Source organism: Agelaius phoeniceus, chromosome 3 (genome assembly GCF_051311805.1).
Source record: "Agelaius phoeniceus isolate bAgePho1 chromosome 3, bAgePho1.hap1, whole genome shotgun sequence".
NCBI lineage: Eukaryota > Metazoa > Chordata > Aves > Passeriformes > Icteridae > Agelaius > Agelaius phoeniceus.
The window spans coordinates 43768929-43795910 of NC_135267.1; the positions used below are offsets into that span (position 1 = coordinate 43768929).

General features: G+C 41.6%; 1 protein-coding gene across 2 annotated transcripts in view; it reads left to right on the plus strand.

Moving 5' to 3' along the window:
* Positions 1 to 12304: 12304 nt before the first annotated feature.
* Positions 12305 to 26982, plus strand: part of KLHL29 (kelch like family member 29) — a 389609-nt gene continuing 374931 nt past the window's right edge. The window contains exon 1 of one of the 2 annotated variants that reach the window (XM_077175124.1): positions 12305 to 12570. The gene's annotated coding sequence lies outside the window, so the exon portion shown is untranslated. The remainder of the gene's footprint in view (positions 12571 to 26982) is intronic. The other variant, XM_054630052.2, reaches the window with a different exon arrangement.

A 26982-nucleotide genomic window follows, 5' to 3' on the forward strand; every position in this document is an offset into this window, starting at 1 on the left:
CAAGCATCTCAGCTAGGAAAAACCCTCACTCCCTGATGTCTCTTGATGAAATGTCTGCATCCCATGTCCCTGCAGTGCAGACCTACTGCCTCACCTGCACCTCCAGACAGCCTGTACTGTCCTTGAGGAATGCTGGTCGAAAGACTAGAGAGTCATAAAATCACAGAATGGTTTGGGTTGGAAGGCATCTTAAAGGTCATCTAGTTCCAATCCCTTATCATGGGAAAGGAGCACCTTCCACTAGACCAGGTTGCTCCATCCAATCTGTTCTTGAACATTTTTAAGGACGGGGCATCCACAACTGGGTTGAAAAGTTACATTTTCCCCAGAAGAGTCCAAGCACCAAAAGCTTTCCTAAGGTTTAGGTTACCATCTAAAATCAGAAGTCTGTCTGTACCTGGCATGGCAGGGACCAAGGGAAGATGCCTTGAGAAGAAGGTAAGAAGGTAAGACAGGGAGCTTATGCAGAAATAGCTCACTGGCATGCCTTCCCTCACTCCAGATAACTGCAACAGTTGGATTTCTTGGGCCAGCAACAGTGGCTCTGTGTTCAGCATCTCTCCACCAACGTTTTGCCTTTGGGAATTCTTCCCAGCCCTTTCTGAACCACAGAAACTCCTGGCATTCAGTGCACTCGGTGCTGTGCATGTCCTGCATTGAGAGGCTGCCCAGTACAAATCATGAGCTGAGCTCCCTCGGGCTATTTTGAAGCCAGTGCCTGTGATTTGCCTGTGCTGGCCCCAAGTGCAGAGGTGATGCTGTCACCTGCCTGGAAATGCTGCCAATCATGATGCCTGCCAGAGCAGCCAAACATGCTCCATTTTCAGGAATATGAGAGGTTATTGCTGTTATTTCTTAATGCTGAGTGAGGGTCTGCAAGCCTACAGCCCCAGGACTATGTGAAATAAAGGTTTCCCAGAGGTTCTTCCTTAGGCTCCAGCCAGCAAACACCTGCTCACACACAAAACTCTCCATTCAAGCCAAAGGGACAACACCTGTCAGCATAGTCATGCCTGCCATGATACCTCTTTGGCTTCCCAAGTGGAAGAAAACCTGCTCCAAGCTGCACCAAGTGCCTGATGAGCTCCATGTTAATATTTGATTCACAAGTCAAAAATCTGCATTGCTCATGTGGATCTGGGGTAACAGTAAAACAACCACTGAAGGTGGAAACTGGCACAATTTCAGACACTGCCAATGAGTAGTAAGTTACTGTATTTTGAATACTTTATGCATTACTGAATCTAAACTTAAATTAAAGGCAAGTTTTAGAAGATACTAATATGATTTCTGAGCCTCTGGATACCTTCTAGATCTATTCTTTGAGCACTGAAATTTTTAGCTATAACATGTACAGACCTGATGCTGGAAAATACCGAGAATCCTGACCTATGATTTCCAGTCACTATTGAGAGTTTTCTGCCTGGGCTTTACATCTACATACAATCATTGCCAGAAACTAAGGTGGGTGTTCACAGAAAAAATATCACTTAGATTACTTCTGAAATCACTAAGATATTTGGGATAAAAGACAGATTCCTTGTGGAAAATAACCATAAAATCATAAAATAGTTTGGGTTGGAAGGGACCTTAAAATCATTTCATTCCAACCTCCCTGTGCCATGGGCAGGGACACTCTGCACTAGACCAGGTTGTTCAAATTCCCATTGTACCTGGCCTTAGCACTTCCAGGGATGGGGGACCCATAGTTTCTCTGAGCAATCTGTACCAGGGCCTCACCACCCTCACAGTAAAGAGGGATTCTTTCTAATTCTTTCTAATGCCTATTAGATGTGTTATTATTTTCTGCTTCTTCTAATGTCTATTATAGAAGTAAAAAGACAGATTTATATTAAACACTTCCTCTATAACAGTGGGACTAGTAACAAATCATCTTTTTGAGACAGAAGGAAACATCTCCCAAAATATCCAGACATAGAATGAGGTGTAAAGAAAAATACTTTTCGGGGATACTACTGCCTCTTTTTTGATGAGTATGATGGAGAATACGCAGATAGGGTGAGTCTGTCCAGCCACAATGCACAAAGAATTTAATGGAAAACACAACAGGCATGACTAGTTGTTGGCAGCATTCATGCTTAATTTATCTGTATGTGATCCCCTGGAATGTATCCCTTTCCCTAATATTCAAATACAAAGGGTTTCAAGATGCAGAAAACTTGCATCCAAGTAAAACAGGAAGGAGGGTGTTCCCCTCTTCTTCACTGAACAGGCTATGGGATTTATTGCACTGTATTGTGCCATTTCAAAATGGTTGTAAAAGTTTGTCCCTAGGCATAAAACCTGCTCACTTACTTTGTAGCAGTGCATCAGCTAATGAGCTCTTATTTGCCTTTCCAAATTAAATTATTCGTTACAGGTAGAAGGAATTTTGCAGTGGTGGGTTAAAAGTAAGAGAGTGAAAAAAGCACATTAAGCAACTTTTCTAGTCTGTTCTAATTCAAAGGTACTTTACTGTTCTTCTAACACAGAAGTACTAAACTCACACATCAAGTAAAAGTTGCTGGCAAACTCTCAGGAAAGGTGCCCTTTTCTTTCACCGTCATTCAGCAGCAATGCTGCCGTTTTCCTCTGCCTCCAGTGGTTATGTCATCTCTGAGGTCAGTTTTCTGCTTCTTGAACATGACTTGGCTGTTTATGAAACGTGAAATCAGCATCAACAACCTGTAGCAACTTCAAGAAAGAAGCCCTGGGCTAACAAATAATAAAAAACCCCTTATTTTTGCCCACAATGAGAAAAATCTACAGAGCTGCTACCTAAGGGCTTTCATTGCCTTCGGCACAGAAGGAATCCACATTTAGAGAGTGCAGCCTAAACATTTTCACTCTCTGAGCTCATAATTTATTTCAGTGGCAGATGTCCCTATGTGAGACAACCTTGCTAGTCATCAATCCCTCTTTAGATTAAACATGAAAGGGGGTCTATCCTCCCATCAACACAGGGGAGATGTACTAATATGGCCCAAATTAATGTACTAATCATCCTTTGACAGAATAGAATTTAAAATATCCCAACTCTACTACTCCAAAATCACACAGCCTGAGTCTGATCCTTTGAAAATCAGTGTTGGTCATCAGGGATCTCAGATTTCAACTGATTTTTTTCAGGGTATTGGGCACAATCACACACTTTATGCTGGGGCAGAGGGGAAGAGAAATGAAAGGGACAAGTCAGGGGATCTTGATGAAAATCCCAACACAAGGCAGTTCAGCCAAAGCCCGCTTCTCCCCAGTTATTTAGTTACAAAACAGAATTTTTGTCCAAGAGTTCACTCACGGAAAACACTATCTTTGCACATACTTGCTTGAATACTCACTCACATGGGTTTTCATTCTCAGTGTTTACTGGGGCTCTGGTTACATTCTCCAGACAATTTACTCATATAATGTGTTTTTTTCTCCCTCTGGCTACCGTGAAACAAAGCTTCAAAAGGGGTAGGCAGGAAAAAAAAATTCCTCTGGCTAATGTTTTTCTCTCCTAAATACTGAGGAATTCTACTTCCCTGGCACGGTTCTCACTATTTACATGCGTGTAGCTGTGTACATACCCCAGCTTGCTAACCCATGCTCTGCACAAGGGATATAACTGAATAGGGTTATTCATAACCAAACCCTCATACAGCTCAGTCAGTGCCAGGATTTTAGTCTATGCTCACGAGGCTGTGATTAGTCCTAGAGAACATTATGAAAATCAACCTGGCTAATTATTACTCCAAATAACTGAGACAGGAATGCAATAGAGTCTCCAGGAAATACTATAAGAGAAGAAAGATTTGAGTGTTTGCATTTGTTTGTTTGTAAATGTTCTCATTAGCTCATCTGTAAGATTTATGCTCCATGCAAGAATTACCAGGGGAAATTCTATAGACTGTTCAAAGAAAGAAAGCAGAAAGATGATCACATCACTCTTTTTGGATACAAAAGCCTCTGAATGCAAAAATTTTGTGCAGAATGTTCATCACAACATTGTTAATCATATCCTTATTGACTATACAAACCATTTATAGAAAGTTTCCCAGCATTTAAAAACAGAGCTGAGAGCCTGATTTTCTATATATCTCCAAGCAAAATGTTTTCCCTATTTTAAACCCCTAAATTAAAACACAGCAGTTTAGTCCTTGGGAGAGTACATCTATGTATGAAACAAAAAGAACCTGTCAACAATCCTGTCAACAATCTCAAGACCTCTGCAAAAGCACAAATGGACAAAATGAGAAACATCTAGGTGATCCCAGTATGAACAGTGTGCCCTACACGCTGGAGACACCATGCAACCTTCAGGACCCCTGCCAATCTGACATGAGGCAAAAGACCTAATCAGTTTAACTACTGGAATTAATTTTACCATAAATATGAAAGGAAAATAAAGCACTGAGGCACCTATGATGAGAGGAGGGTGGGTCTGCACCAGTGCAGAACAGTGGTAAAAAGCCATCCAAGGCATCTCTGATGCTCCAGATATATGCAGAAAAATAAAACAATTCCCAAATAACTGAGATAATATGTGGCCAGTTTCATCCAAGAGAAAAAATAAATCCTTCCTGACAGTCTGCAAGACCTCACTAAAGCAAAAAAATGAGACAGTGATTATTTGCCAATAATTATGCTATTCTGAAACTGTAGGTGTTACAAGGATGGTGAGAGCAACCCTGGCAGTGCTGGTGCCCAGAACCTCACAAGGGACTGAGGAATAGGAGGAATAACAGGTTCTCAGAGTGAGAGACAAGGAACTGCCACCAACATCCTGACAGGGCTCCCACTCACACATGCACAGAAAGATGTACAGATTTTTCCACAAGGCATATGAAAGGAAGTATTTAAATATACTTATTTAACATCCTCTTAAACATCACTACCTGTGACAGCTTTTACAGGGCAAACAGTGTTATTATTTAGGGCTCTGCAGGCTAGGAAAACATTTCTTCTTTTAAGAGTGGATTTGTCTGACTTAAGTTGGCAAACACTGGGTCCTGTAATGCCTTTGTCAGGTAGATAAAGCGGCTCCTCACTCTTAGGTATCTTTTCCATGGGTCAGTACCTACCTGCAGTGACCAAGTCACTTCTCTGCTGCTTCCCTGATGAGCTAAATAAGTTGAGCTGCTTATGCCTCGTGTTGTCATGCTTCTTTTCTGAATCCTTTTTCATACCTTTCCTTTGAACTTCTCTTACTACTTCCACATTGCTTTTGAACTGCAAATACCAAAACTGGACACGGTTCCTAACAGTAGCCTTACCATGTTGTGCATGTGAGCAACATCAAATCCTCTTATCTGCTTGATATTACTCTTTTTTACATCTCAGGATTGCATTGCCCTTTTAGCAACAGAATTACAGTGAGATTTCATTTTGAGGTGCTTATTCAAAAAGAATCCAAAATCTTGTTCATAGTCCTTGTTTTCCAAAAAGAGCTGCTACCCTGCACAGCCTCTTGTCTTCATGCTTTACTATACTGCCTTGCACTAACCTAATGTTCAGAATTTTTTCATTTTATTTTGACCTCTTCATAAACTGAAACAGGGTAAGTTTAAATTAGATATTAGAAAGGTATTCTTTACTGTGAGGGTGGTGATGCACTGGAACAGGCTGCCCAAAGAAGCTGTGACTGCCCCATCTCTGGAACTATTCAAGGCCAGGGATGGGACTTTGCACAGCCTGATCTAATGGAAGGTTCCCAGCCCCATGGCAGGGGAACTGGAACTATATCATCTTTAAGGCCTCTTCCAATACAAACCATTTTATGATTCTATGATTAAGCACTTCAGGTCACTCAGCAATAATAATTTGCCCCTTTATTACTTATTCTTCCATTTGTTCACCATTAACCTGTGCTATGTGTAAACGTGATTCTGTATAATTTCTTTGATAAGTGATAGAAACACTTGGCCTTTGCTCAAAACTTGATTCCTAAAGGAATCCATTAAAAAAGAGTTTTATATAATGTTCAGAATCTGTGAAAAGCATTAACCAAATAAAAACCAGAAACATCACTGTCATTTTAAACTGACCTTTACAAGACATTACAGAAGGAAAATTTCTTTTTATAGTCAGAGCAATGATGTCACCTTCCAGGGTGGGGATGAACTCACCTAATGTCTGTAAGGTACTGAAGGGACAATCTGTTTGCCTCAAACACCCAACTCATATGTAAACTTTGGAGTAAATCAGGCCTTCTAAAATAATTGTCTATGGGTATGTGAGACCTTTGAGTGCCTCCAAGCTCCAAGGTATGCTGGCATGCCTGCCTGTACCTCAGCTCTATCCCCGGGAAAGCCCAACATATCCTCAACCTTCCCCTATTAAGTTTTCTATGGGTCTGAAGGGACCTTGTCCTGGTTTAGGGCAAATTTGGAGGAGAATTTCCAAAGGAGGGCCCCTCCAGAAAGCAAACCCATACGGCCCCTCCCCCCAACTGGTTCGGGAAGGATTCCTCAGAGAGAAGTGGAAAGAACCTGTTTATTTAACAAGCACAGCACCCCCCAGCACACAAAATGAACAATACCGGATGACACCGCTCTGAAAAAGATGACAAATTCAGGAAGTCTTTCTTGGGGGTGGTCGCTCTGTTCTCAGTCCCTCTGGCGCTGGGGCAGCTGCTGCAGGCCACAAGGTGCAGACTCTCGGTGTTCCCAGGTCCCAGTCCGGAGCAGGTTCGAGATGGTCGAAAAAAAGGAAAGGAGAAACAGTCCAGGAAGAAATTCGGACTGTTTAGCTAAACTAGCTAATGAGCAGAAGCAAAAGCAAGCAGAAGCAAAGCAGAAGCAAGAGCGAGAGAGAGAGCAAAGCGAAAAGCAAAAGCAAAAATGCAAAAGCAGCACTAAGTACTGCCCGTCTCCATGTCCCGCCAAGCTGATAAGAAAAACTCAAACAAAACTTCCACTCTTCAGAGCCAGTCTTAAAGGCACAGAACATAATATCCAGCATAAACAGAACATATGAATGGGGATACAAGCATCATAAGGTCACCCTAGGACAGACCTTTTCTGATCATTCTGCATAGAAGAAAAACAAAGGCTATTTAGAGTAGCACTGTCTCCATCTCACTCCAGAGCCTGGATATGATTCCCTATATTATCAGTGGCAACTAATGCAGATGGCCACTAAGTCTTCTGAGAGGCTTCAGCAGAACCTACTTGTCTCATTTTCCTCTCTGTGAACCTGCTTCTGGTTCTTTCCACAGTCAGGTTTATGAGGTACTTAACATTTACAGGGAAAATTCAGTATTTAATTAAGCTGAATTACATCTCAGCATTTTGGTGAGATTGTTTGGGAGGCCATCTAAATATACAGAAAAATTATGTGTATATGCTGAACCAAAATATTATAGCATATATTTTGGTCCTTCTATTATATGATAGAACAGCAACATCTCTGTGCCCAGGGTGTCATACCACTGCTTCATTCAAAGCTGCAATGAATTATTTACAATTAAAATTACCAGAATCACAGAATATTCTGAGTTGGAATTGACAAGAATGGGGGGCATGATGCCTCTCCTAAAGGAAATGTGACTGAGTCATTTATATTTTTTTGTTCTCACTCTCTGTTCTAGTTATGCCACAGATGGTAGAAAAATAGAAGTCAAACCAATTTAATACAGACATTCAGTTCAAAATGGCACATATTTTAGTTCTCCCTGTATAATTATGAGGAATAGGTGGAAACATATTGTTACTGTTTTAGACAAACAAGTCAAACAACACAACTCCCTCTAAAATCACCTTGAAAGTCCAATTCCTCCTACATCCTCCCTCATAAACCAGTGTAGTGGAGTTACTCTGATAATACTCAAGCAGCTGATGCAGTGACTTCAGTGGCAATGAAAATGCCTTTCCATGTGACTGAGTGGGACTAGAGGTGACTGGAAATAAAGTTTTTAAACAGAACCTTCATAAACTTTCAAGAAGTCCAACAAAAACCTGACTTCTCTGCTATCCCTAACGATTCGAGATTTTCAAATAATTCAAGACAGTGCTCTAGACTCTGCCAGTATAGTGAAATAGATCTTACTTTTTTATTACTGCCCATCAGAAATCACAATCACAACTCCAGCAGAACCCACTTCTGTCTTCTGGGTGAAGTTTTAGCAAATGGTTCTGTCATGGCTAAGAGAAATCAACTCAATATACTGCTTGCTCTTAGAGGATCAGACTCTTCTCATTCCCTTGACAAGTCAGGGACAAGGACGTTTTGGCTCATACACCTAAAATCACACAAATCTTTATTTCACCAATTCCAAGCAAATGACTTCATAACCTCTGCCTGCAGAGACAGGCAGAGTGTGTCTGCAAACAGTTTGTGGTCAGGTTAAAGAGCTAAATGCCTGAAGAAATCAGGGATATGTAAAGTTGAAGAGTTAGAATATAATCCCCTTGTGAAAAAAATGCAGGAATATGGTCAGCTCTTAGGGGGATGATCACGTATCTTCCTCATCTCTTGGTACAATAATTTCCCTCGGTAGGTCATCAACCAAACAGTGACGATCTGACACTTCTCTTCCTGTCTGAAGGTTGATTCTTTTCACAATAGTTGCCTGCCTTGATGACTGCCCTGTAAATGACATGGAGGTGGGCATGGTTTGGGATGTATGAAGGACAGAATTCTTTTCGAAGCAGCTCGTGGTGACAGGACATTGTACCTGCCACCTCTGCCTTCCCACCTCTGAGAGCAGCTTTGGTTGCTCAGCCAAAGATAAAAGATTTGCTCAGAGAAGGAGGTATTTCATTTAACATGGTGTGCCCATTGAAGTCAACTCTGTTTTTCAATAAATTCCACAGGTTAGTAGTTTTAATCCATCTTAAATTCATATTTTGGCAATTAAGCTGCACAGATAAAAATTACTTTAAATGTCATTTCCTGCTTCCTTTGGGCATTATCTTTCTGTTAAATGCTAAGGATAATTGTAACAGATATGCATATATGAATGCTAAAGCAGAAGCAAACAGTCTTTATACTTCAAATAAATAAAAATAGATGATTGAAAAAACTAAGATATCTTTCAAATTTCCACTGACTTTTTCAGAACCCCTAAACCCTGTGAATATACAAAATATCTACTACCTTATTTTCTAGATATTCTACCAGATCTATTAGCATTTTCAGACAGCAGAAAATTGATGCATTGACATTAGAATCTATGTTGTAAACCTGTAATTAAGGAGATCTTCATTAGCTGAAAGCAGAAGTGAAACTTTCCAGTTAAGGTCTGGGTAGCAGATATTCCTCTTTGGCTATGCCTTAAAAAAAATCTCAGGCAATGCTTTCACAGATGAAGTTTCATTACCTTCGAAATGGCTTAACCTGCATAAAAAAAATAAATTAGTAGCACTCTAAAGAATTATATTTTGAGTCCCTTAAAATAAATAATAATTTCACTCCCTTAAGCATGTACAAACCTAGGGGATAAGTTTTACCACAAAGTAGGAAATATTTACAGGAACCCCTTTGCAAAATCCGAGTACTCAACTACTATGCTGGTCCCTGTGATACATGCCTACAGCTAATCTAATGGCATTGCCATCAAATATTTTTCAGACTAAAATGAAATCTCCAATAAGATGAATAGATCTGTGTGTCTTCCAATATTTTATCAGAAGATGGACTTGATGCTCTGACAATTCAAGATGCCATTAGTTTTGATATGATCAGCAAAGACAGGGGAAGTTGCATTATTCTCATTCTAATACACGCTTTGTAACATAATGATCTATTGCTAAAAGAGGAAATCTCTTCTTTCAGAGGAGCAAGCTTTACCAGCCACCAAAGTCTTGCAGGCTATCAGCTGCCTAATCCAAAACTGGGATTCTTTCAAATAATCCTCAACCTGTCAAGCACCACCCTGTAACAGATTTTATTTGAAAAAAACACAACCCCATCCAAATAAACCCCTCACCCCTGAATATCTGTGTTTCTGGAAAAAGGTATTTTGTTTCATCAGCATTGGAAGGATCCTTATTTTCAGTGTTATTATGTGGACAGAGGTTTGCTTCCCTTTAAACTCAAACTACGTAAGAATAGGGACAGGATTTCCCGAGTGCTGAGAAAGGATGGGAGCAGCAGGGGGTCTTTTCCAGTGCCAGGAATAGTGTGCCAAGAATGGGGAATTTCTCCAGATCCAGGTATTCATCTTAATTTTTAAAAAAACTTGCAGACTGTTTCTTCACTTCATCAGGAGCAGGGTGTCCCCAATAACTTTTCAGCCCCTCGACCTTCTCTACAAAACCTGCCAGCTTTTGTCTCAGAATCAGAGCAGAGAAAAAAAGGAATTTAAAAAAAAATGAAGCACTTTCTTCTGAAATTACTGAAGTTACTAAAATAAAATTGAAGCAAGAAAATTAAAGTATAATGGTATATTCAATGTAATCAAATGCTTATTCTTCATGAATATGAAATTGTGATGCTAATTCTGAATTGAACTGGTTTAGATTTAGAGCAAAGTCACTGAGGATCAAGAAATTCTCTGAAATTCATTACCTGTAACTGAATGCAGAATCTGACCCTATGTCAGCATTTGTAAATCAGGTATTTGACAAAATTTGATGGGAAAACTAAAGTCAAGATTTGAACTCTATCTTCCAGAAGTGAGAGTACGGAAGTACCTTCCTAAAATGAAAATGCAGAAAATGGTCAGTGTAATAGACATATAGAGCTTCATAGCTTAAAAGTGCTGTCTAAATATTAGCTAAATCCTTACTATAAACCTGTGAGGCAGATAAGATGGGAGCACTTATACTAAAAATAAATAAAACCTAGAACTGTCTCATATAACTGTAAGATTTTATTAAAAATAAACAGGGCTGGTTGGTATCCTTAACCTCAAGGTCACAAAACAAAGTACTAGGCACTGGAGGATAGCAGCAGAAGTCAGTACTCCAAAATCACTGAGTCTAATTAAGGATTCCAAAGAATCTCTGCTTTTTGCTCTCTCCTGTCTCGAAGCATTCGCTGCGAGAACATTCAAATGCCACCAGGAGACTGACATGCTACTTGTTAGGTCAACAGTCCCATTGAGACTTCTTCTCATCGGCTTCGTCAGATTCTGGGCCAACCATATATGCTGGGCAAATAATGCTCCACCAGGGCAAATAGCACTGGGCAGGCCTCTCCTGTTCGAAAGGGAGAAAAGCGAGAGGGGGAAAACACAGTGTGGAAATCAGAAGAGTGTGTCGTGTGTGCACGTGCTAAATAATTCAGCTTTAAACTGTTCTGAACTTCTGACCCTCACACTCCACTGTGATGAACAGGACTGGAGGTTTCAGTGTTAGTCCATGATATGTGAAAGACAAAAACGTATGAAGCCTGCCTGTTCCAGCGTGAGGCCATATTCAGCTGAAAGCATTCTAATATTAATGATGATGGCTGGGTTTAGAACTGTTTTAGTCCACTGCAATAATTTTCATTTGTTTACGAGGTTGAGAAGAGAGAAAATGAAATTGCTCTGTTAGTGCTGCACCCTGCTTCCTCCAGGCATTGGGCAGCATGTGTCCCTTTTCCAATAAAAACATAGGTTTGCCCATTTCTCTGGGTTGTGTGCTTCCCTCCCTTCCCTTTGCTGGCATTTGGCACAACTGCCTTACTTCTAACACGTTAGCACATAAATGCATTTTTTTTTAACCAGCAAAGTAAGGAGAAAAGAATTTGATTAGGCTTATTTTTATGCTTACAGGAAATATAAAAGACAAAGTGTTCTATGTTTAAAACTACAGCATATGCAGCTTGTGTGCACATCAGAGAGATCCCTACAAAGCAGCACACGCAGATACAAGATTATACAGGAGAGACAGATGCAGATTTCCACGCGGAAAATCTCTGGTGACTCCGAACGCGATGGATATTAAAAAAAAAAAAAAATCGCGTTGTTGGGTAAGAATGCTATCAACGTATTCCAACACTCCTGTGGACTTGGAGAGGCCCAGGACCAGGACCTCGGGGAGCGGTGATTTCAAAAAGCGGGGCAATATTTCTTTCCAAGTACCGCTACTTTCCCGCAGGCAGCGGGAGCGCGGTGACCTTTGGATCGCGCTGTCCCCTCACACGTACCCGCCGCGGGCCGAGGGCAGCGCTCGGGGCCCCGGCGCCGCCCGCACCTGCGCCCGGGCCAGAGAACGCGGCGAGAGCGCGGCGGGGCGGCCCCACGGGGCGGCGGCGGGGCCGGGGCTCGCTCTGTCCTCCCTCCCGGCCTCCCTCCCTCCCGCGGGGGCGGCGCGGCGGACGGGGCGGGCCGGGCCGGGCTCCACCGCCTCCCGCCGCCGCGGTGATTGGCCCGGCCCGCCCCTCGCCCCGGCGCCCAGGCCACCTCCCTCCCTGGCTAAAGCGGGCAGTAGGTGAGGGGAAGGCGGCCAGACGGGAGCATGGTCGCGGCTCCGCAGCAGCCTCCGCCGCCGCGCCGCGCCTCCCTGCCCGGCCTCCAGCGCGGCTCCCGGCGCCCGCAGCCGCGCGGGGCTCTGCGTTAGCGGCGGAGGCTGCGATGCACAAACCGCCGCTGCCGCCTCCCGCCGCCGCGCATCCTCCCGCCGCCTGAGGACGCGGCCGCCTGCGCCCCCGCGGAGGGAGGTAAGCGGCGCGGCGGTGCCCTGCGCCCGCCGAGCCCCCGCCGCCGCCCGCCCGCCGCGCCGGGCATCGCGGGGCTGGGGATGCCCTGCGCCTGCGCTCGCTGCCCGCATTAAAAACTTCCTGCGTGCCTCCCGCTGCCTGGGGGGTGCCGTGCAGGGGCCAGCGGGCCCTCAGAATGTTGCTGTGGTGGTTTGGGGTTTTTTCCGGGGTTTTTTCATCTTGGCGTGGGGGTCTTCGCCCCCGCCGCGCACCCACAACTTCAGGCGCTCGCTCGGGGAGCGGCGGCGGCCGCGCAATTCCTCCACCCCCCCACCCTCCCCAGTCCCGGGGGCGGCGGTGTCCCCGCAGACCCCCGTCCCTCCGCGGGCGGCTGTCCCGGTGGATCCTCCATCCCATCACCGGGCCCGCTCCCGGAGCCGCCGCGGAACTGCCTGGCACGGATCGGCGCGCACCCCGCAGGCAGCCTGCTTCCCTCCCTGCCTGCTTCCCAAACGCCTCGGCCAGCCCCGTCCTCTCCTTGCGCCTGGCATGCATTCCTGTTCCCCCTTCCTGCTTCTCCACATCCCCACGCGTGATGCATACGAGGAACTTTTCAGCACGATATTGCTTAAATGTATATATATATATTTGTGTGTATATACATATTAAAACATTTCGTACGATTCTCATGCCGATGACATGTCCTCGCCGGTGTGAGGTTTGTTTGGCTGCTGCTGTGCTTTTCCATTGATGCTTTCGTGCTTTTTTTTTTTTTTCCTTCTCTTTTCTTTTTTTTTTTTTTTTTTCTTTTTTTTTTTTTTCCCTGAGGGTTGTTTTCCTGTAACTTATCTCCGAACCCGAGTGCTGCCTGGTGCCGTTCGGAGCACAGAGGTGCATCCCTTGGGTGCCGGTTTTCGGAAGGTCTGGCTTAGGCTGGGAGGGAAAAGCTACTTTCTGTTTTGACATTGAGTGGACGTGGCGAGCTGTCCTTGTCGTGTGAGGATGCAGGTCTGTGATCCCCGGGATTCTGAGTTCATGTCTCTGTGCCTCCCCGGAGGGTGGAGGAAGGTCTGGAGGAAGGGACTTCTGGAGATGGATGGTGGTGTTTGTCGTACACTTCATAAACAGTGTGTGCTCATCGTCTCCAAGATTTTATTTTTCCTCCCCTGGTTTCATTTATTAAACTGAAAATATCCCTTGAACGCTGGAGACAGATTTATCTCCCCACCACAACCAAAAATGATGGTGCCCTGGTCATGTAGTTGGCTGCTTATCTTTTGTTACTGTATATGAAAACTGCATTAAAAAAATACAGCATTCTGGTAACTAGATTAAGGGGGATTTAATCACTTTTTCATCAATGAAGGAAAAAGCCATGCATGTTTGCTGCAGGCTTATTACTTGTTTAAATGGAAGATTATATAGAACATATTTCTGATAAATGAAAAAACTTTCTTTTTCCTGGTAGTCTTGAAAACAACTGAGCAGTGTGTGTGTGTAGGCACGTGTCAATCTCTTGCACCGATTTAAACACGTTTATCAGGTTCTTCTTTTGAGGTACTTCCAAAAACCCAAACTACTGTAGCTTTAAGGTGACTGCAGATAACAGTATTATTGTTTCTTATAATTAGCAATCTACTGAAACTTTAAATCCTCCTTGAAAGATAGGATCTGTGTGACAAAAAGGGTAGTGTTCCATAAGCTTTATTCTTTTTTTATTATTGTTTGCCTCCAAACCAAAGCAATAGAGTGTCTATTATTGTTGTATTCTACCTTAAACTGCTAATAGCTTTATTTTTTTTTTTCTCAAGTGGAGTAAAATCAAGTACAGCAATATTTTACTCTGACATTTATCTGCGTCAAACTTTAGTTATGCTCGGGAGGTTGTTTAATCTTCTCTGAGTAATGTTCAGGATTGTGGTTTTTTGTTTGTTTATTCTTATAACCTGTTCTTATTGTGTGTATTTCTAGAAGTTGTCTTTAGTTTAGGATGAAATATTGGAGCTATGTAAATAATTTAGTGACCCTACCAGAATGAGACTTAGCCTGCATATGTAAACTGTGCTTTTCATTTCCTTGTTTTGCATAGCTGTTTATTTTCCCGTAACATCCATGTTGCTATTTCCTAATAATGCCTAATGTGTTTTAATTGAAAATTAATACTTGGTGTTTGAATAACTAACTCTGAAAAAATGAGGGTATCACTGTGATTTATTTAAAAGTGGGAAAGCATCCTGTCATACCAAGTACTTGTCTTGCAAATAATGATCTGTAACACTTAATTTGGATGAAATTCTGTGCGTGTTCATTTTGCATACAATGAAGGGTGTTAAATGAACTCTGAAATACAAGCTGGGCTCTTGGTCTCAAACTGCCTGACTTTCCTGCATTTGTTGTCTCCAGTAGCTTATGAAATGTGTGCACAGTGTGTCAACCTTTCCCTTAACAACAAAACCTATGAGCAAATGTTCAGTGTGAATTATATTACGGAAATAAAATATTCTATAGTTGTCATGGTTACAAATAGAGGCAGGGTTACTGGTTTTCATCTGCATGCTGGGGAGGGGGGGATCTAGTTTTGTCACTTTTTAATTACGTTTCTATTGAGTGATGGTCATACTTCAGATACCCAATATATTAAATACATGGCACAGTGAATTAGATTTTGTCAAAGTCGTGCTGAAACGAAACAAAAAGTGGTGGTGTGCAGGAGCAAACCCTTGTTCATTTGTTTTTTTTGAAGCAGAAATCTTGAGGGAAGAAAGTAACCAGCTCTGTTTTGTCTTGGTTTCTAGATTAGCATGCTGCCGGTGTTGCTGCTCTTCTTCAAACAATAATAAAAAGTATATAGTGTGTATGTTGACTGGAAATCTTCTCAATGAAAGGAGAGGGAGGCACGGATCTAGGAATTAGATGTGATTTTTGGGTTTACTGAGTGCTGTGTCTGGTGCTATCACTTTCAGTGCCTATTTGGGAGCAGAATTCATTATGCCCAGGTTTGCTGTGATAGTCTCTCCGGCGATGCTGCTCTGCTCCCACGCGTCCTCCTGTGCCAGGTAGCGATCCGTGGTGTCCCTGGGAGCCGCTCAGCTTTGGGGCTGCGCTGGCAGCCACCAGCATCAGGATCGTGAGTGCTTGCAGTTGTTGGCGCTTATCCCAGTGCTGTGTCTCTCCTTCTCCGTGCTCATCTGCAACTCAGTCTTGTCCATGCCTACTTGTTTTCCTGAACTTCGAATTTAGTTCTGATACCTGATGGACCCAGTTCTTCTGAAGCACAGAAAAAAAAAATTAAATAAATAAAGGGCCAAAAGAATTAATTTTTTCTTTCCCTTCTTGCCTTTGTGTGCTGTGGTGAAAACTCGCGTTACAGCATTGGGGTGGGAAAAGTCCCCCATGATCTGTAAATGGAGAGAGAAATTCCAGGCTCTCACACCTTGTTTAACCCTTGTAACTTGCATCATACCCCTATTGTGCAATATTTTTTTTTATCTTAGAACTCATTTGGAGTTTTCAGCTGCACTTTGAAGTTTTGGTCTCTCTTTAATATTTTTGTTGAGGTTTTCTATCATCCCTTCTTTAGGTTGAGCATGGTCTTACTTGAGTTCTTGTAATGACTTGTCCACTAAACTCCATCGATCACTTGGATTTGCTGCTGTAGGCTATGGACCCAGGGAACCCACACAGGGGAGGGCCTGATCCCAAAGCTGCTCTGTTTGCAGAGCCTCAACGTTATAGTGCAGCACTGAAGTCTGCATCATCTTCTGATCACTAATTTTTTGTGCTGCAGTTGAGACTTCCAGGTAGCTAAAAATCTCAGCATGGGTTAGTGACTTACTTGGTCCTGCTTTTTTGTTTTTCCTTCCAGATCTTCCATTTTGCACAGTTTGCTGATTCAGTAATCCTAAATATGGCATAGTATCATTAGATTCTGTGATTTGTGTATCTAATCACTTTCTTAATGTACTCACCTCTCGGCAGAAGAAAGACAGTGTGAAACCTATATCCTAAAGCCCATAAACATACAAATTAGATAATGTTGAATATACCTGCAGGTAACTGAATTGCTGCATTAACCCTTTGTCATATTTTTAAAATAATTTCTCTTGTTTTATGTTGGCTTACCCAGTGTGGAGAATGATTTCAACATCCTTCTGTGCAGTTAACTCTTCCATAAAGTTACTTGTAGAAAGGTGGAGCTCCTACATGGAGGCTTAAGATGCTCTTCCCAAGAAGTAAACTGTGAACAGCAAATCCAAGTGTGAGGCTGTATGAAACATAAACAGCTTTGACATGCTTCTGTCAATTCTGTGTTTCCTTTGTTACCAGAAGTACAAAGAACTCCTCCTCAGCTATAAAGACATTAAAAGGAAATAGATTAGAAATCTCTTATGGGAACGCCTTTGTCAGGTTTTTGCAAATCACCGGTGTGTCCCAGGGTGTGAATATGCATCGTGTACCTGCTACAGTGAAACCAGAGCTGGTGCCAGCGGTGCCCAGAAACCTTCCCAGTGCTGTTGTTATGCAGCCAGTTACCTCTGTGCTGTCTTGACCATCTGATAAATGACAGTAACTGAATTCCTAGTCACACTCTTCCATAAATAATTTTATATTGTGGATTAGGATATGTGGAACATGGGACCGTTTTGTCTAATTTTTATGTGCTGCTTGCTTTTTTTTTTAATCTGTGATGCCTAGGTTTGGGTTTTCAGATATGCACAACTTGGATTTTGGCCATAATTGATATTAACATCAGAAAAACACAGGTTTTTTTGGTAGTCTTAAATTTCGTAGACTATAGTACTAGCTTGCAATAATAATACTGATTCTGTGAAACAGTCTGCTGAAATATAGACAAAGACCTATTTTAAAAGGAACTCAGTGTTCCTTTTGCAGCACTCTGTCATTTGTGTTTTTAATTCCCTGCCATCCATTACAATATGCTATGTGATGTGTAATGTTAAGTGCTGGGATTTCTGTTCAGGTTTGGTTTTTCCTGGGTTGGTCTCCAATTTTAGACCTCTCTGTAAGTACAGGTAGTACACAGTTTGATTGGGAAGCAGATTATATCTCAAGGTGTGCAATGGAACTCGTTCAGTGCAGCAGTTTGCAAGAAAATCTGCCACTGATAAAATTCCTCTGCAACATTGCTGTTAACTAAAAGCTGTTAAGTATGCCGTGGCAGGAGTGTTTCTTGGACTGTCAGAGTAGTTGAGAGATACTGTGAAGAATCCTTCAAGTTGATACGGAGGTATCTGAGAGAATAACCATGTTTGGTACTAGGACTCAAATTCAGAAGAGGCTAATTTGTTAAGCTGGACTCTATTCATATGTCTCTTCATATTTTTGGATCTTGGGGAGGGACTCATTATCAATCTCCACTCCTGTTGTTTATTTTAAAGCCCCCTAGACAAACCCAAAAACCTTCACCCCAAAACCAAGATCTGCATGACAGAGCAGACTTAGAAATCTTGGGTTTAAAGTGTGATTTAAGGCCTTTTGCTTCAGACGCTTCTTAAAGTCCATGCTGATGAGTAATTAATATTTAAATCGGATAATTCTGCTCTAAGATCTGCTTTGTCAGACCTTGTTGTAGGATTTTGTTTTTGGTCTGCAAAAGCAATGCTGGCGGATTTGCAGATCGCAGCATGCTACAGCCACTCAGAGGAAGGTTTATTTTCTCAGTCTGAGGCTTAAACATGCTTTCTCCCTTAATTAGAGGGAGAAGAATTGATATGCAGTTAGTTTTTCCAGCCACAGGTAAACCCCAGATTAAAAGGAGAGGTAAAAGAGTTCAGGAAGTTCATTGCAATAGTCACATGACATGGAATAACTTTAAAGTGGATGCAGCTGTGTTTACCTGTGCTTTGAAATCTATATGTATTGCAGAGTTTGGTTGATTTGTAGCTTGTTGAGCACCTGAATTCATTAAATGATTCTTAACATATTGTATACTTCAGAAACTTCATTTTTCACTTTCTCTTGATTTTTTTATTGTCTCTCGCCTGCCAAGGGTGGAACAATGCCAAATTGGAACACTTCATATTACAAAATGTTGTTGGGTATATAAATGTCTGGAAAATACTTTTGAAACTATATGAAATGCTGCAGAATGAAGTTAAGCAATATCTTTTAAAGCTTATTCATTAACTCTTGTTAAAGTTTGGAAGAGCAGTGGCAGAGAAGATGCTAATTCTGTATGAAGTTTATGTTCTAATACAAGCAGAAGAGCACAAAAATATACGTGTATGTGAAATGTATAAACTATTTCAGCTGTATTGACCTATACACAATGAAATGGCTCCTTGGCAGTGCCTATAATATTAAGTGTATCCTTAATATGGGGTGGCTCAGTAGAGCTCTTTGGCATGAAGTTTTTGCTTGGATTATGAGGGCCAGGAACTCTGATGGCACCGGAAGTTGGTTCTTCTGGTTGAGGCTTTTTTACTTTTGCCCTCTTGAGTGGCTTTTTAAAAAGACTAGTTGGAGGTTATAAGGGATATCTCTGAAGAGTCCGTGAATGAAAGAAGGAAAATAATAGAAGAAACACTTTTCCTACTGGCAGTAAAATTTACTGGAGTAGGGAGAAATTTCTGGAAGGTTAGAGTAAGTGACTGCTTGATTGTGAGATACTGGTTATATTTTAAGGGTTTTATTTAAAAACTGGATCATATAAATAACTGCTTCAAAGATGCATCTTATTTCTTTCTCATCCTCTCTTCTCAATTGTGGATAGGAGTAGATGCAGCAAAGCTTAGCCAGATGTTCCTCATGACAGTGGACTGCCCTGCTTTCCCAAAACCCCAGACAGTGGGTTTCTCCCCAGTTGTGCAAACAGCTCAATAGATTACATCTGAAAAGCCTCTCTACTACCACAGACACTTTGCAATCCATCCTACTCAGAGTAGAGAAATACCAGAAACACTGAGGATATTGTGTGATGAGAGGTTATGAAAAATGCTGTGCCTTCTTCCTGTAGAAGGGCACTAAAAGTGTGTGACTAACACACCCAGGTCATCTCTGACAGACTTGCTAATAAAATGCAAGGCAAACTGTTAAATGTACTGCACTGCCCTCTTTATTATGCTATTTTTGGCTGATCATATGAGGAAAGTATGTATCATTTAAACAAAAGTCACTGCTCTGTCTTCCCTTCTTTCTCACCCCCACACTGTTTCACATTTCTAAACATTGAGCATACCAATCAATATTCCATTAAGAGGAGAATTAACTTGGGAGAAGCTTGCATGTATTTGCATGTAGTAGCTTATTTCTTGGTCTGTGGCTTTGTGTTGCCTTTCCCCAGTGTCATTCTTTTTTTTTTTAAGAACACTCCAAATATTTGTGCAATTACTTCTAGTAGTGAGGTTTGCCATGCCCCATCTTAATTTTGTCAATATGAATTGCTGGTAGAGCTGTCTGCAATGCCCTGCTTGCAGGCAACATCAGTCAAATGTTTGTAGTTACCTTTTTGCTTCTGTTTTACAATAGCTGGGCATCAAGGTACTAGGCTTCAGATCAAATGTTGCCCCCGGTTACACACATGTAGTTAACAGAAATCAATGTTGCATAGGCGTAAATGAAAGTTGGGTTTGATCTTTGGTGAGTTAACTCTTATCTCTTCTACATTGATGCTAGTCTAGATTTTCTGCAGGCTGGATTGAATGCCCATTCTCAAATTCTGAATTTGTGAGGTTTTGGCTGTCTGTGCCAACCTTTAATTCCTTATGGTCTTTGTATGAGACTGAAAGTAAAAACCTCCTGCTTGCTTTCTGAGGTCTGAGCCTTAAGACTGCAAACAAATGTAATGAGATGTGATTAAAAGCTGCCTGTAGCACATAAGAGTGTGGGTTGTGGCTGCGTGGGACCTCCTGGGGAACCTCTCAGTTGATCTTGATGTGTGAATTGTCACAGGAGCTGCTGAACTGTGGACCAAATCCCGATCTAGTTAACACCTGTGGAGCTGACATATTCCAATATGTATCTGATGTTGCACCGTGCTTCTCTACCCTGAGGAACAAATCACTTGTGAAATTCAACTGTGAAGGTCTTGAGGTCGAAGAAAAAGTCTGCAAATCTCAGTAGATGACAGCAAATGCAAGAGAGGGGGAAGGAAATATTTGCTAGTTTCTGATGTGTATGGTCCAGCTGCTTCCGTACTCCTTCTTCTTTCCCCTCAGTTCTGTAGTATATAAAATGGGCCAAATTTGTCCTTGGCCTAGATCCATGCAGTCAAACAACGTTACATTTGGTATCCTGAAAACATTAGATAAATGTTCTACCCATTTTTTCAAAGTTTATTGAATCTTTGAAATAAAGCCTCCTTCCTAGTATGTTTTTTCCTTTTTGAAAGAAAAGTGTATAGTTTTATGATTAAACTTCTGGACAGTTTGAGTTTTGCAACATTACAGACTCATCTCTCTGAGAACTAAAAGGTAATGAGAAGTTGTGGCCAATATTTGAGTTACTTGGAGAAGGTAAAAAAAGAGCCTAGAAATGGTGTAGGAATTAAGGAAATAATAAGGCTTGCCTGAAGTCCCTAACATGTAAGATTGACTTTTGAAGTGATACTTGGATACAGAGCTGCAGCCAGAGATGAAGGGAGAATTATGATTGCCCTAATACTCTTTATTTTGGTTTGCTTTTCCTCTGTCTCAGAGAAAAATTTTGAAAGCCCATTTGTGTGTGTATAGGGTATGTTCTTGCTAAAAAAGAAATTGAAGCAAGTTTTCCTTAAATTCACTGTTTCAATATCACACTTGAACAGTTCACAGCAGCATCCTTCAAGCCTTCTAAAAACTATTCTTAGACAAATGTTGTTGTTGCAGCAGCTAAGTTACTGAAGTATTGTATTTCAAGAATAATACAAGTAAAACAAAAACCCCAACCTTTGTGCCATGCTGGCATCTTTATTCAAAGAACTGCATACAGCTGCAGTGCTCTGATGGCAGAGTTGAGGGAGCGTGGGCTGGAGATCAAGAATGGCACCCTGTTGGATCAGGTTGAGAGGCTTAAACACTAATTCATGATGGAAGTGCAGGTGCAGCTTGAGCCCAGGCATCTCCTGCTGGAGGTGATGGTTAACCAGGGCATCATCAGGCACTCATCTGGGGAGGCCAGGGGTCTGATTAGACTCCTGCTGGAAGTCCTTGTTAACCCTTGCCTTCCCATTTTTAGGCTGCACTGTTTATCAGGCAGTTATTCAATTTTGCAAAAACATGAACAGGCTCAGATTTCCTCAATATATTTACTAAAATGGCATCACACATGAGTTAGAAGAAGTCTTTTCCTGTCTAAATATTATCTTGTGAAATTAGAATCTATCAGTTCATGGCTTTCAGTAGACCAGTCATCTCTTGAATTTGACTATAGCCACTTCAGGGTTGGCTTAAGTGGATAGTTTTACTCTAGAAACAAAGCATGAAACCCTTATTTTTATGTAAAAGAGATTGCAAATTTAACAACAGTCAGAACTGTTCAGCCTTGAGCCATCTTGATTAGAAAATTGAAAGATTATAAAACCTCAAGATTAACCACCAGGATAAGATCCAAGAAATGTCAGTGCTCATTTTACCTAGATAATATTACTTTTAATTTTAGGCAAAAATTTAGGATTAATGTCTGGGCATCGTGTGTATAACTATTACATGCACAAATAGACCATTTAATCTTGGCTTGCTCTATCTAATGAAACAAATATGTTTCACTGTAACTGCAGTCAACATAATGTTTAGAGATGCTTACAAGAATGATTATCAGACAGCTCATACAGGAGAACACCAAGTGACAGCATTGCTCTGTGAAACTCATGGCCTCTGTCTTCAGAAAAAATGGTGAATGTAACTCTGAATCTCTGTGTGGGCTGTTGGCCAAAAAGAATTTTGCACGAAAAGTTTCTGATCTTCGCCAGGCCCAGAGCAGGTTCTAAGCATTGGTATCTGACCTGACTGCCACTAGAGAGGGAAGGAGCTCTGTACAGAGCAGGGGTGAAGGACTTGGATAAAGGCATGTGCCAAATAAATGAGTGGGTTTTGATAGTTTTTTGGGTTCTTTTTTTTCTGAGGGCATGAATGTTAAATCATATAACTTCTTTAAACCCACCAACTTTGTGAGTGAAGTTTTGTTGCCCAGAAACATCTATAAAAAGACAGAAATGCTCTACATTCTGTGTATGGAGGAAAGTTGCAAATATTTTTGCCATAAAGCAACAGTTAACTGCAAATTCTACTGTGGAATCTGGAAACAAATACCTAACCATCCTGAGGAACCAAGAAAGTGCCATATTCTCTATGAAATAGAAGCACTAAGACCTTCCAGGGAAAGCTGGAAAGCAGTGGAGTTCTTCCATTTTCCTTCATATGACTTAATGAAGGTGACCTCAGTGTTCTTGTGTGGCTTTTTATTTAGCTGCCACTCTGAAGCTTTGCTGTTGCTCACACACACAGAGGAGAAGTATCCCTAGAAACTATGTGGGGTCATCTTGAGTTCTGTGTGTAACTGCAGCTTTTTTTGGCTGCTTTAGGGTCAGGCTTGTGCAGTCCCATCTGCTTGGTAGCTCTTTCCTCTTCCAGTGTGGCTGGTTTACCAAAGCAGTCTGCTTTACATATATCTATATAAATATTCTCAGAGTAGCTGTACATGCACTCTGCTCCCAAGTTGCTGCATTATCTCTTCTGTCACTGCATCTTAAACCTTCAGCTCTCTTTTTTTAGATATATCTTGTTTCAGATTAATGAAAGCACCACCCACAATTATTGAGCATCTGAAGGATCAAGCACATCACGTTAACTTCAGTTTATATTTGAGGGGTTTTTTTTCGGTCTTTGATTTTTCTGTTGAGGCAATAAACTCTTCTGGAACAAGGGCTGTTATTTTTTTGCCTGTACAGTTAGAGCTGCCTCCCTAGTTGTGCCTGGTACTTTAACAGCACAAAAATGATTCATAAGCTCTGAAAATGCTGTTCTTTTCCACCCCTCCTTTCTCCTGTTCAGTCGACAAAGATTCTGTTATGCTGAGGCAAAGGAGAACTTTTCTGTTTCTCTTAATTATTTATTTTTTAAGATGAAAATATATCCTAGAGAGGTAAAATGAATGTTACATAATGTTCTGATTTCTATTTTAACAGGATTTAAAAAAAAATTTGAGATTATTCTAATCCAGGGATAGTAAGCAGTAAAACAGGCTTGTTAGTCAGGGCTGTATCTGTTTCTTCTGGAAGGCAAGTATGTGCTTTGTCTCACTCCATTAAAAATAGTAATCCCAGGAATATATTGAAGGCTCCAAACTATTTCGGAGGTGGTTGTTGATGTAGAGGTCCACAGTCACGCCCACCAGAGGGCATTTTATCACCAGTTTCTTGGGGAAAAAGTTTTTTTCCTTAAGTCATGAATAAAGTAGTAAATATTGGACGGGAAAGCAATGTATGAAACATTGTACAGATAGCTTTTTTGTTTATATATAAATACATATGCTTATTTCCTGGCTGTATTTATATGTAAATAAGTAATGATGTAGGCTTGAATGGTTGGGTTTCCCCTCTGCTTTCTAAATACTTTCTAATTTTACTTAGGGATAATCTGGGGGAGAAAGGAATTCCTTAAAGCTCTCCCACAGCTGGTGTAGCCGTTGGTTACCAGGACTCTGCCCTCCCTTCCACACAAGTGCAGCAGATGCTCTGGATGATTGCAGTGTAGCCTTGCTCCCCCTCTCCAGGGCACTCGGAAGCAGAGGCTGCTGTTCAGGAGCCCTACTCATTTAGGAGGCTGGAATTTGTGAATATAGTTCATAGCGAAGCCCCTGGATCTAAAGGAAGCACTTGGCAGCTGGGGAAGTGTACATCTGCCAGATGGACCTGACATCTTGTGTTTGGCAGCAGTTAATGCTAAGGCATGATATGCAAAATACAAGGATGACAGCTAGGAAATGAATTTTTATTCTAAAAACTGTGTTTTGATTTTGGTTTTTGCTTTTTTACTCATCTGTTTTCCATTATGAAATAAAGCTCTGCAGGAAGGGAAAAAAGAAATCTGCTCCTGAAAATACCTTTTCTGGCCAGTTTTCAGGGTGTTTCCTCATGAAGCTGACATCTGTGCTGAAGGTTGGGCTGCCCTAGTTCAGATGTGCGACCTTCGTGGGCCTGATACAGCACATAAAATGTGATTAATTCCCTTCGATTCCCTATGGATAAATAGATTCTCTCCAGCAGAGCCCCTGTGACTTGTTTGCAGTCTCAGCAGAGGCCTGGGGTCATCTGAGACCAAGCTGCAAACCCAGGCAGGGCTCTGAATAGCCTGTGTTGGGACAAGCAGGCAGAGCTGTGGTAAAAGCCTTTCTCTTTGCAGGACATTCTCTGTGTCTGTGTGGGATGTGCTCTGAACGATTTGATTGGAGATTTGGGGACTTTGTGATCTTTGAGAATGTGGCCCTTATCCACAGAGGACAGTGATCTTGTTTGGGATGAAGGAGGCCAAAGATGCAAGGCAAGAGTGTAGTAGTTCTTTGGAGCACAACCTCTGGGCAGGTGCCTGCAGTAGGGATGGATGCACCGTCTGTTTCATTTGCTGCTAGTGGGGAGGCACAAGGTGCTCTGCTTTCCCCTGATCCTAAGGGTTTCATGGTGCTCTGGTGTGAACACTCTTCTATGCAAAATGAGGTGAAGACCCTCAACCAAACGGTGTCTGCGGGGCTGTGTGGAAACAATTGCTCAGACCTTAAAATGACTGCAATGAAAAAGTGAGGTGAAGGATTAATCAAGACTAACTGTGCTTCATCAGCAGCAGGCAGTCTCCTACTAAACTACCTCAATGTTTTTCATCCTCTTTTTTCAGATGATATATCCTTCAGCCAGGAAATTTTTTTTTTCCAGCAGTTAGTGTCTGTGCAAATAAATGACCTATAAAAGAATTTTATTAATTCTCTAGGACTAAAACTTTGAATAACATTTTTAGCAAGATAAATTTGCTTTCTAGAACTGTCCAGATGATTTGATAAAGACCTATGTCTTTGCCACCTTGTCATCACTGAATTTAGTAGCTTAATATCTCCAAGGGTTGTAAAAGATATCTTGTGGTTAAGACTTGAGAGAGTTGTGGGGTTTTATTACTATTTGAGGGCTTGAGTGTAAATTAGTGTTAAAAGGACTTTGGATGTGAATCTGTATTTTGTTTCCTTGGGTTTTAATTTTGCCTGTGGTGATGAGCTGGACCACATATAAATGTGGGGACCCAACTGTAAAGACTTAAGTGAGGGAGTGTTGTTGTACTGGGTGAGATAGTCTGCTAAGAACTTTGCTAGCATAAAAAAAATCCAAATCTGTTTGGGTAAAAAAAAAAGTAGATGGCAGCACTAAGCTGTTCTGAAGGAGAGAGAATCTGAAGGTAGGAAAGATGGAAAAGCCTGTTAAATCTGCAATTATTGCAACAGTGCAGAGCTCCCACAACATGATAGCAACTCACATTAGCAAAAGAACCTTGCAATCTGGTTTCCCTGCTGTTGTGTTGGGAGTAGATGCTACTGCTTCTTCTCATTTCATTAGGAAGGACCATGTGAGGTCTCAGCGTAACTCTGAGCTAAAACAAGCTCATATCTAGGTTTCCTACAGAGTGACTTAAGGATTTGACCTGACTGCTGTTTGTATCTTGGTGCTGACTTGTTAGCACTATTGTTATTGTATCAGAAACAATTCTTTTGCTTCCAAGGTATGTTCAAAGGCATATGTAACCTCAACATATTTTCATTGAGGCATGTAGGTCTGTGGCAAAGTTCTTGAGTTATTTGTTCTGTTAGTAGGACTACATAGCCAATAGTGTTTTTCTGACAGATTTAGCCAATACCAGACTGAAATCTTATAAAGATGCTGATTATTCTGCATTTGAATTAGTATTTTAATGTGCCTCAGCAGAAGCCTTTTATATTAAAAAGAACGACTTGTCACCTTTTGCTTACTTTGCTGCTTTTCCCAGTCTGATGTCAAACACTGATTTAAGGCACTTCTGGAAGAGGAGGGGGAGGAGATGCTTGCCTTGGAGCCAGGTGACTGCCTTGCTTGAAATCTGTTTCTGAGCAGCAAAAGACTGTCTTTGCATTTTGTGAACTCTAAAATAAGGCAAGCAAAAAACCAAGTTCACTGTTTTTGTTATTGTACTTACGCTTTGAGGCGGCAAATAAACTAAGGAGTTGGCAGCATTGTGAGGGCATAAAACTTGAATACTTTCAGGACATTCAGCTTTGAACAGGATGGGAGAAAATCCATGTGTTTTTAATTACCAAACTAGCTGTTTCCAACGTTTTGTCTGACCAGCGCTCTCTTTAGGGAGCAGGAGAGGCTGCTGATGGTGCAGAAGGTGAGCTGCTTGGACTCTAGTCAGGCTGGGTGCTGTGACAGCTTCCCTGGGAAAGCCTGTTCTAGTGCTCAGCCACCCTCTCAGTGAAGAACCT